The following is an 11,262-nucleotide window of genomic DNA, read 5'->3' on the forward strand; positions in this document are numbered from 1 at the left end:
GAAGAAATCAGCGCCCAGTAAAATATCCTACCAGGACATTTCTCCACTTGATTGTGATCTTCTTTATCTGAGTTTTATTCTTCAGGGATGAAGTCTGACAAACTAGGCACAAATGTACAGTGGTTTTCAGTTTGCTGTTTTATTTTTTAAATTAAATTCTGCTGTGTAAATCACACTTTATTATCCAGAAGTATGTTTGTCAGTGTTAATGCAGCTGTTAATAAAAACAAACACTATTCAGAAGAATCTCTAAAGTAGATTCCATAATGCAGATCTGTCTGGGCTGAGGAGAGTGGATCCCAGATGGATTCACTCCTCTTCCAGTTCAGATCCTGTTCGATATTCGTCCACTGCCGATTCGCTTCAGTTCATTTCATATCCAGGGACTTTACTGCTGCATATATGTTTATTAGTTTTGGTATTTACGACTTTTGCTGGACACAAAAATTTCCCAGTAAAATATTTTGAGTTTTTTTCATAGGGATCCACTGGTCCTCTTTTTTCCACTTCCAATATAATACATATATTTGAGGTTTAGTATGAATTGATAGTGATCTGATGCAGATCGTTATTTTCTGTAGTCAGAAAAACAGTGCTGAATTTAATTAAAACATTTCATTTCTTTAAAGACAGACACAAATGTACTGAATCACAAACTTATTTGACAGCTATGCACCAGTACAGAACACTAAAACACACCAACAGCTCCATAAAATTAGTCAAACATGTAAAAACAAACTCCAAAGAAACTTTTTTTCAAATGGTACAGAAAGTGCATTTAGTATTCTCAAATATAATGCAAGACAAATAATAAAGCATGACGTCACTCAGAGCACAAAGTGTAGCAGCTGTACAGGTCTGTCCTTATGGATCGTTCACATTGTCACTGATACCCAAACTAGAATTTATTTTCAATATTGGAACCGATACAGATATTAATATTTGATCGCTGCATCTCTAGTTTGTTAATGATGTGAGCCTGGTGTTATATGGATGTAAATTCTAGTCAAAAGGGCATCAGGAACATTTTTTAAAACTCTGACAAAAAAAATAAATCCTAGTCCTAAATGCTCTCTGAACTCTGTGTGTTGGTGTGTGCCTCATGTATTCGTTAACTGGCAGTGATGTGCCACTAAAAGCCTGCAGAGATGTGCAGAAGCTAAAACATTAACAGAGTGTCAGTATCTTGATTTATATTTTTGCTGCATTATAAATATAAAGACGAGTTTAAAAATATGCACGACGGTGAATTATTCAGCCGTTCCCCTCACACTCACAGATGTGTTTTGACTTCATGCTGCACAGGCATGGTGAGCAGTGAGGACACCACCGGGGTTCTGGTTTCATTTGAGATGAAATATCTGATGTAAAACGGAATTGAATAAAACGGACAAAATTTAGTTCAAAATGGAAAAGAAGGGGGACAATTAGTTTATTAACAGCAGTGGGGTTTTTTTGAAGAAAATGGTATACCACCCGTAGAACATGTAAATAAGGCAATTTATTTGCAAAAGCATGCAGCTGCATGCTCAGTGTGCATGCTCAGTTAGAAGGAAATTAGTGTTTGAAAGTGTTAATGAGAACATTTCCCTTACATATATAAATATATATTTTCCCTTTAATGAAAAATGTCTGGCAGTCATTTTAATGTTTTTGGACTTTGTCCTTGTCTTTTCACGTTTTTTTTTTTTTTTTTTTTTTTGGTTGTGAAACTTATTTTTCTTTGGGTGGAATCAAATCTTACAGAAACTGGTCTTTGTTTATCTGCAGCGTACATAAATGCATTACTCAGAAATATCTCATCTTGAGTTATCAGAGAAAGCAGCCTTAAATTCACTGTGGCAAACAGCAGGAGGGAGGAGGGCTGGGTGGGATGAAGGGGGACATGTCATGCTGTGCACCGGCTGGCTGCTTCCACAGAGTCGTGTGTGTGTACTGCCACCTAGTGATGGAGGGCTGAACGGGGAGACTGAGTGCGTCATGCTCTGTAGCCGAGCTGCGTGGCTGCAGAGGGACCTGGTTGGTGTCAGAAATTAGCCTCTTTTTAACATTCACAACAGAAGGTCAGGCGCTGTGAAGACAGTGAGCGTGGAGTGTAAAAAGCAGAAAACGTTGGAGGTTACGGAGGGAGCCCTGTGGTGCTCTGAAGCTCTGACATAACGAAACAACACAGCAGGACCCCTGACTGCGAGTCTGTAACCCTGTAAAGCAAAAGAGCAGCAAATATCAGTGAGTTCAGCTAGAAGGAAGGAGACGGGTGTTCTTGAGTCATCTTTCTCTGCTTTACACTCTCACCTAAAGCCTCAAACGTCAATTGCTTTGGATTGCATGTGACAGACCAAGAAGTAGTAATGTATAATTGAGGAAAGAAAGTCTTTTTATTTTTTTTATAAAAATTTGAAAGTGTTGCATGCATTTGTAGTTGATTATCCTGAGAGAACAACTTATGGAAAGGCATTTTATTGCAGTCGCAGCTGCAGTTTGATTGAGGTTTGTCTCGGCCAGCTTTGCAAGTTTAGACACTCAAATTGTCGACAGTTTATTTTCTTGCAAAAAAACTGTCTTGGTGCAGTTTTCTGCTCCCAGTCTTCTAACAGTTGCAGGTTTGTCCTGTATTTAGCGCCATTCATCTTCCAAATATTTCTGACCAGATTACTTTCCCAGAAGTAAAGCACTCCCAGGGTAGGGTTAGGGTTAGGGTTAGCTCCTCCACAGCTACCATGATTAATGCTTTCTCTGTCATATCTGTCAGTTTAGGTGAATGACAATGACTGTTGGAACAAAACTTGATGAGATATTCAAAGGTTGGGAACTACTTCCTCCATCACTCGTGTGTTTCTTAGATTACGTTTACGCAAGACCGTTGCCTGGAAACTGTCGGTATTTTCAGATGTCGACTGGGAAAAAGCTCAAAGTTCAGACAGCACCACCAGGACACTTTGAGTCAGCTGTAGTTGTCATGCCAGGCCACTATATGGCACTGTGATTTTAGCCTGTCATTGAGCATGCTTTTGACCCTCTTGTAAAAAGTAAGACATCTCCCATGAGCCAGAAATTTCAGAAATTGTGCTAAACTGAACAGATTAAGTAGCACAACACAGCACAATCCTATCCGCCATTGTTTCTGTTGTCGCTGTTCATGCATAGAATAAATCCTGCAGCCATGCGTTGATGCGCATGTCCGCTCTGAGGGGACAGCCAATGTGCTGGAGGTGTTACAGAAATGTTTCACTCTGAGAGCTGGCGTCACACAGTGCCAGTGTGACAGACTCTGGTTTCTGGTGTTATGTAAAAGAGCAGCTGGATTACAACAAAATGCTACGGTTTAACTGAAGAGCAACTCTGTGTGAACGGAGCCATCAACTGTGCTGTTTGTCCACAAATGTTCTCCAACAAATCTTTGCAGCCTTCACACAACAGCTGGATTTATGCTGAGGTTTGCACTCTGTTAAATACCTTCTGAAGGGTGACTGTTGCACTAGATTGCAATTAAGGATATAACATTAAATACGGGCCTGAGTAAAAATGTATGCCACACTTTTCAGTAAAATGTGTTTATATCCCCTATGCTTCACAACTACACACATAATGTCAGTCTATTACATAAAATCCACATAAAAAAAGTATATGGTCGTAACATGAAAAATGAGAAAATGCTCACGCTGTAGTAATATATTTGCAAGGCTCTGTAACATGCATGCAACACTGATTCTGTTTATTTGGAGAAAGGAAGAGCGGAGAAGAAAATCTTTCCAGCGGCTCACAAAATGACGGGTTTCAGGAGGTTTATAATTAGACAATTGCCACAGAACCTTTTATAAAACCTGGCACTGAGAGCAGTCCTCAAGGGCAGCAGGCTGTAAAAGTTTCAACATCATCTATTTCCGCTATAACCTTGATGAGTAACATATGTTTGCGAGGGGTCAGACGTGTCGTGCAGATTTATGCTTCTGAACTCCGAAAAGTGCAATTTCATCCGCCCGCAGCTCACACATCCAGATTTCTCATTTTAATTTAAGCATGCATCCCAACTCTTCTGTGCTCGGCTTTATATTTAGAGCAAATTTATGTCGAGGAAATGTTTAGAGGAGTCACGCTGCATTTTTCCAGTCAATTTCTTAGTGCTAAAGGGGACTGTGTGTTGGAGGGCGAGGAGGAAAAAGAGCAGGGTGTAAGTCATGTCAGAGAAGAGGTAGAATTCCTTTGACGGGAGGCGCAAAAAGGAGAAAACAGGTTGTGTGGGAAGTGTTACCTTGAACACTGCTGAAAGGAAATGTCACAGGTGTTTATCCATTCGTTGAACTCCTCTCTTCCATTACCTGCTGCAAAATTGCCACAAGACCTCTAAATGACTGTAGACTGTAGTCAATTTTGAGATTCAGCACCCCATGAAGACAAGTAATACCACAGTTCAGTCCACCATGAAAAGGGTTAAGACAGCCACTTAGTTCATAGGGGGAGAGTGGCTCCCCTTTATAATTACATGTCTTTTGTTAATAAATGGTCTTGTATCCTCTGTTTAGCGATACAAGAATAGCAACACACGTTCTTTCGAGAAGTTTTCTTTTTCCCCTCAGAGCTCAATCGCCACTTGAAAAGCAATCCTCCATCACCTAATTACTGCTTGACAGGTAATTTCAGTCAAGCAAAGCCTGACATGGATTCTGTTTCAAGACTCCAGCTAAAGTAGGGAAATGAAGAAGATTTAATAACTGTTCTTGATTTCATTCTTACTCTGAGCTTTATAGAAATATCATCTAGATGTTAAGAACAATATAAAGCAGAGTATTCCACCATGATTTTAGATACATTTCTGACCCACGTTGCTCTCAGGAATCAGAGGTACAAGTTTAAAGGGTCAATATTCTGTGTTTTCCAAGCATATAGTGATTGGAAAAGAGAGAGGTATGAGCAATGTTTGGATGAGGCAAATAACACTACAACATGATGTAAATCTAAAAAATAATAGATAATCCTGCCCCTTTAACAAGTTTATTGTGAATAGTCAATAGTGGGCAGTGTGGTGATCTGGATCCAGGAGGTTCTTGAAACACCATGAGCGACAGGGTAAGACAGAGAACAGAAAGGGGTAAGAGATGTGAATATTGTTGAAAGATGAGTGAAAAAGCTTACAGTTGCCAAGGATGATGAAAGCCATGGAGGAGAGAGAAACGTCATGGGGTTTGGTTTTTGTTGCATCAGTAGGTTTGACAGAAGCGAAGGGTTGGAGCAGGTGGAGCTGTTAGGGCGATAAGAACAAGGAGCATGTTGGATGACATTGATTTTCAGGGCTGTTTTATAATTGAAGTTTGCCTATAGCTATAGTTTGGCAGCAGCAAACGGGAACAATTCAATCCATGTTGGCCACACTTTTAAATACTGATCAGCTGAAGTCGGAGTAAGAGGAATGTTTAGGACATTTGATTGATGCATTTTCTCTCTTCACACTGGGAGATGGTTGTCTACAGTAATTGGTGGTAAGACTCATAGGCTATAGCTTCCTTTATGATCGAGCTGGCGCATTACATACTTCATAGCCAAACTGGGTAAAATCAGATCCAATCATTTAAAACTTCAACACAGTCCACACCTCCAGCAAGCAATCATTTCTTAACAGTCAGACAGATTGACAGACCCTCTCTATTAGCCATGTGAATAGCTGATAGAGAAGTAAGACAAAAGACATATGGCTGAAATTATGGATGACTATGGAATCTCTATGGTAAGTATTGATGACACATTGTTTTAGATTTTCATTTGAAAATAAGCTTGAAACCCATGTGTCAGCTTCTTTCCACTTTACCAATATGTCCAACTGTAATAAATTATTCTGTAACTGTTTTAAGCCTGCTCAGATAATGGACGGATGGATAATGGATGTTTTTCTAGCGTAATGAAATGTCTGAAAATTCAACACTTTTTCTTATTTCTTCTCCACTGGCACACACTAATAATGTGACATTATCTCAACATTGTTATCTTAGCAGCCTGAGCCCTCAGACCAAACCACTTGAGACATGCCCAGCTGTCTTCTTGTCTCAAATGTTTTTCACATCATAAATTCAGGTGTTCTGCAGAAACACACAGCGTAGAAGTCAAGGAAACACACGAGGAAGGAGCGGTGACATTGACAAAGTGGGAGTGTGTAGTAGCACACACGGCTCCCTTACTGCAGGAAGCACCTGCTGCACACTGTCAGCAACTTAACCTTTTATCACATAAATCCCTCAGCGGAGGATTAGACGTGACAGTAGTGAGACAAGACCTGTTTAGAAGACGGGGGTGACAGGGGCAAAGCGAAGAGTAAAGTTGAGAAAGTAATCTAGGGTAGAAAAAGAAAGATTTTTGCTGTGAGATAAGAATAAGAGAACATCTCTTAGAGGAAATGAAGACAAGGGGAAAGAGCTGACAACCCCGTCTACAAGACGGGAAATTATAGGGATGTGTTCAAATCAGACCCCTCATTAGTTCATGCGTCAACGCAACCTGATAGAGCCTTTTGGTGTCAATTTCCTTTTAATCAATGTAGGCTTTAGTGTTAATATCAAAGAACTGGGTTTAGCCTGTATAAGACAACTGATTCCAAGGACCCACAGCATCACAACCCCCCCACCATCCCCTCGCCGTACTAAACACTGGTCAGGTGAGGTTCCTTTCTCAGCTCAGACCTGCTTTAAAACCCAGCCACACCTCAGCAGTTCAATATCACTTATTCAAGCTATTCAAGCTTTTCTGATTATTCTTGCTTTGTTTTAGGTCAGTCTCACCTTACGTGCTAAAATCTCAAGCTCGGTCCAATCAACACGTTTTCATTTGTGATGGTCGGACAAAAAAGGCTCATTTACATACATACATAAATGGTATGTAGACCATTTATTGTCATGGTCTACATACCATATAATCAAATGGAATGTGGACAGTTGTTCTGAAAACTCTGTGACCCCATGATGTCTATACTTGTTGTAGTTCTGTCTCTGGCCTCCCACCATAAACATAACTCTGGGTCCTACTGCAATAAAACACAGATTTATTTTAAGGTTGTTTGTGCAAAGAGCCTCAGAATTACATTTTACTCGTCCCATGATCAGTCAGTCAAGTTTATTTGTATATAACATTTCAGCAACATGTCATGTTTTATGTTTCAGATCATGAAAATATATTTTAAAAAACCCATCATAAACACATTATAGTCAACAGTTGTGAAAACCAATAACAGGCATTACATTATTACAATCCAACCAAATATGTTGGTCAATGTTCCATTTATTATGGTTCCAAAGCAGCTCTAAACATTTGGGATTTTAGACTTGATTTAAAGGAACTCAACGTTTCGACTGTTTTGCAGTTTTCTGTAAGTTTTTCGAGATTTGCGGCGCATAGAAGCTGAATGCTGCAGCACATTAATCTATGTATAACAACATGTCGTGCATGTCTTAGCTCATTTCTAAGCCCCAAATAGAAAACTAACTCAAATCTTACCTTTCGATTTTAATGCAGCCTCTGTGGACTCAAAACTCAGAAGATGTTCCCAATATGATTATTTCCCTTGACAAAAAAAGGAATCTTTCCTTAGGTGGTTTTCTTTCTACATTTAGGACTCTTGTAGAAAGTAGATGATGTTGAAGTTAGCACAAGCTTCTTCATTTGCATCCTAACCTCTCCTTTGGTCGAGCAGCATAGGAACTCTCCAAACACAAAATGAACAGTAGTGATACGGCTATCCTTGGCAATCCATCCGTGAGGTCCCAGGAGAGATGAGCCAGTAGATAACGAGTCACTATTCTTTTTTTCTTTTAGGGTCTATAATTCCACAAAATGTCATAGTAATCACTCTGCTCCTCTGCTGATTCTCTTTAGATCAAAGCGGCCCACAGTCAGACAGGTTGACAGACCTTGAATAAAAAGTAAAGTGACTTAATCCCCTGTTGGCAGTTCTGTTGGTTTTGAACTGTGTATATAAAGGATGATGAATGTGCTCTTTCACAGTTGAAAGACAGCTAATGGAGCAGGGAGACTTGTTAGACAAAAAACACTTTAACAAGGACATGAAAGACAAAGGACACAGGACTTTTCCAGAATGTACCTCTCCTTCACCAAATTACAGATCAACTTATGTTTTAACCATAACATTTGCCACACGGTTTATTATCTCATGTCATCCTACACATTAAAGAGGGTGGGGGTATTTACAGTATGGCGTTTTAATATTAAATTATCTCAGACATTATGATGTATTCTCCAAAGTACATACAAACTATACAGATTACAATTGGACTGAATCTCAATAAGCATTTTTTCATGTACAGTGTTATATGTAGGAAGAAGTGATTGACCCTTAAACCTAATAACTTTAGGCTTAAGGCTCTGCAATTCTGCAAAAAAAAAAATAAAAATTCAAACAATACTTTGCACCTGGGTTTGTTTAAGGCCTGGGACTGTTTAAGGTGATTCCTGAATGAATCCGATTTATGCCTGAACTTTGACCCGGTCACGCCACAACCTTCTTTTTGATGTTTTCTTTTTTGCTTTGCTTTGTTTCTTGGTGAATTTGTAACAGGACTTGCTGGTGGGCTTTAGGTTTCTGTCCTGCTGCATGATCAAAGTGTGATTAGCTTAAGATCAGGAACGGGATGGTCTGGACATTCACCTTCAGGTTGAATGTGATGCTAACTGAGATTTAGCTTCTCATCACAGGTATATTCCAACTAAGAGGCTAAATCGAGACAAAACCCAAACAGTGTCAGAATAGAAAACATCTTAAGATGTCTCCCTTTGTTTTCCATGACCCAGACTGGTCCATGCAATCTGCTGTCTGGCATTTAATGCATAAAATATTTTTTTTAATGTATCTATTTTTGGCAGATAATGCATTACCTTTATGCATTACCTTCTGATATCTGGACTTTATTTTCGTCTCTGTAATGATCCACCTAACTTTCTTGATACAGATCTAGATGTTTAGAAGCAACTACATCATGTCCAAGTTTTGAGTATAGAAGACAAATGGCATTAAAACGTTGATCCATCCATCCATCCATCCATCCATCCATCCATCCATCCATCCATCCATCCATCCATCCATCCATCCATCCATCCAKCCATCCATCCATCCATCCATCCATCCATACAGCAATCAAAGCAGTTCTGAGCCTCAGATTTAGGTTCTCAGTAGCATTCTTACTTATTAAGACAGCCCACTCCCTGAATGTTTGTATATACTGCCTGATCTGAAGCGTGGGCTGAGTGCTGCTCTTGAATGCACTTTTTGCATTTACTTCTCCCAAAGAAGCTCCGTAGCACTGAATATGGTGTTTTACCATTCCATTTGACAGCGTCAGCTTGCTTAAAGTTCTTATGGGCTTAAACACTCAGCTTCCCCAGAGCAGGTTGTGATTGTTTAATCCCACCAGCGACAGGGATTGCTGTCAAAGTTTCACAGAATTTTGCCAAATAACGAGAAGAGAACCACTCGGGGTTCAGATCAGCCTAAAGCGTTGACTCGTGGTTCCTGAAAACATCCGTCAGGCTTACAGGACTTTCCTGATTAAATTAATCTCAAAAATTCTGATGCAGCTTTTCTTCACAGCATCACCATGAGTCCCACTGTAACATTATTTCCCACCTCAACCTCCCAACAAATTAAGACATGTTTAGCTCCAGATTGGTCGGTTTGAATGCTTCCTCTAGCTGTGGACTTATTTCTATCTTTTTTTTTTTTCAATACACGGGGTCATATTCTGTGACAGAGTCCTCACGCAGGTTGAGTTTTACTGCACTGAGCAGATAACACAAGTCACTGTCTAATTTATTTTATTTCTTGACAGTGCCCACAAATGATTTATTACCTCCTGTCACAGGCTCCTTATTGGGCCACTCCTGTTTAATGAGGCCACATTAGCATAAATATTAAGATGAGGATAGCATCCGCGAGGTCAGCTCTATCTCTGCCAACCTTGATTGGTTTGACTATCTTATTTTTGTATTTGAGAAAGGGCGAAAGGGGGTTTTAAATCAAGCAATATTTCACTGTTGTGTGTGGGTGTCTGTGTTAGCCGAGAAAACGAAAACAGATGACCTCATAGCTGACTAGCAGGAGAAATTAGACTCTTAGCTGCAAAACTAAAAATAACATTGAAATGCGTGTGGTGGTAAATTGGAAAATTGCTTGTTCTCATGCAACCTGTTTGACTTTTTAGGTCATATTTTTAAAAAAAGAAAAAAAGAAAAGAAAACATCACTGAATTGCAAATTTTAGTAAACTACAAAATCATCTTTTATTCAGGTGAGATGTTTATTCTCCAGTGGTAACTGATAAACTCAGTGTGTTATACCTGAGATCAGCCGAAACCAATGAAAGAAATATTCAATTTAATAAGTCAAAGCTGGAGATCAGCACCCACATGAATATAAATGTAATGATTTTCATAGTTGTAGGTCCACCTTTACAGATTGTTTTTTAAAGAAGCAAGGCTAACTAACTCTCCACGTCAATGTTTTGTAGAAACACCTTACTTTATTGAGTGGTATGTCTTTACCACTTGGGAAACCTACAGACTGAAATGGCTGCTTGTTTATCTGTGCAAAATCACTCAAGCCTAGTCAAACTTAATGTGAAGTGTCAATGAGAATTAGTTTCCAAGCCTTGACATGGATTTTCCCTTAGATGGAGTGCTGGACTTTGCCTGGACATTTTAACACATGAATAGACTCTGCTTTGTGGCGCTGACTCAATACTAATAAATGTTGTTTTACTGGAATATGAAAATCATCCTTTGTCTTACATATGTATACAGGTGTTTGGAGTTATTTCAAATACAAAAACAATCACCTTAAACAACTGAATATAAAATAAGTGAAAACAGAAAAAACTGCAAACTAATGAGCAAACTAATCCAGCATGTTAGCCACCTCTGCATGTGGCTAACTAATGAGCTATTCTTAAGTTTCAAGTTAACTGGCTATAGCTAAAAATATATTACACAAAATAATGGTGATATTATCCAAAATAATGGTGATATTGTCCAAAACAGAAGGTTTTGGTCTCACCACTTTCACCACTCTGAAACATAGTGGTGGCAGCATCATGCTGGGGTGATGGTTTCTACAGCCTGGAGTAGGAAACTGATTATAGTGAAAAGGAAACTAGATGCAGCTAAATAGATCAGTTATACAAACTCATATATATATATATGATCAGGATATATTCTACGGTGATATATATTTCTTTATTATTTTTGATATATATTTCTTTATTATTTTTAT

Source organism: Poecilia reticulata, linkage group LG1 (genome assembly GCF_000633615.1).
Source record: "Poecilia reticulata strain Guanapo linkage group LG1, Guppy_female_1.0+MT, whole genome shotgun sequence".
In the NCBI taxonomy this organism is placed as follows: Eukaryota; Metazoa; Chordata; class Actinopteri; order Cyprinodontiformes; family Poeciliidae; genus Poecilia; species Poecilia reticulata.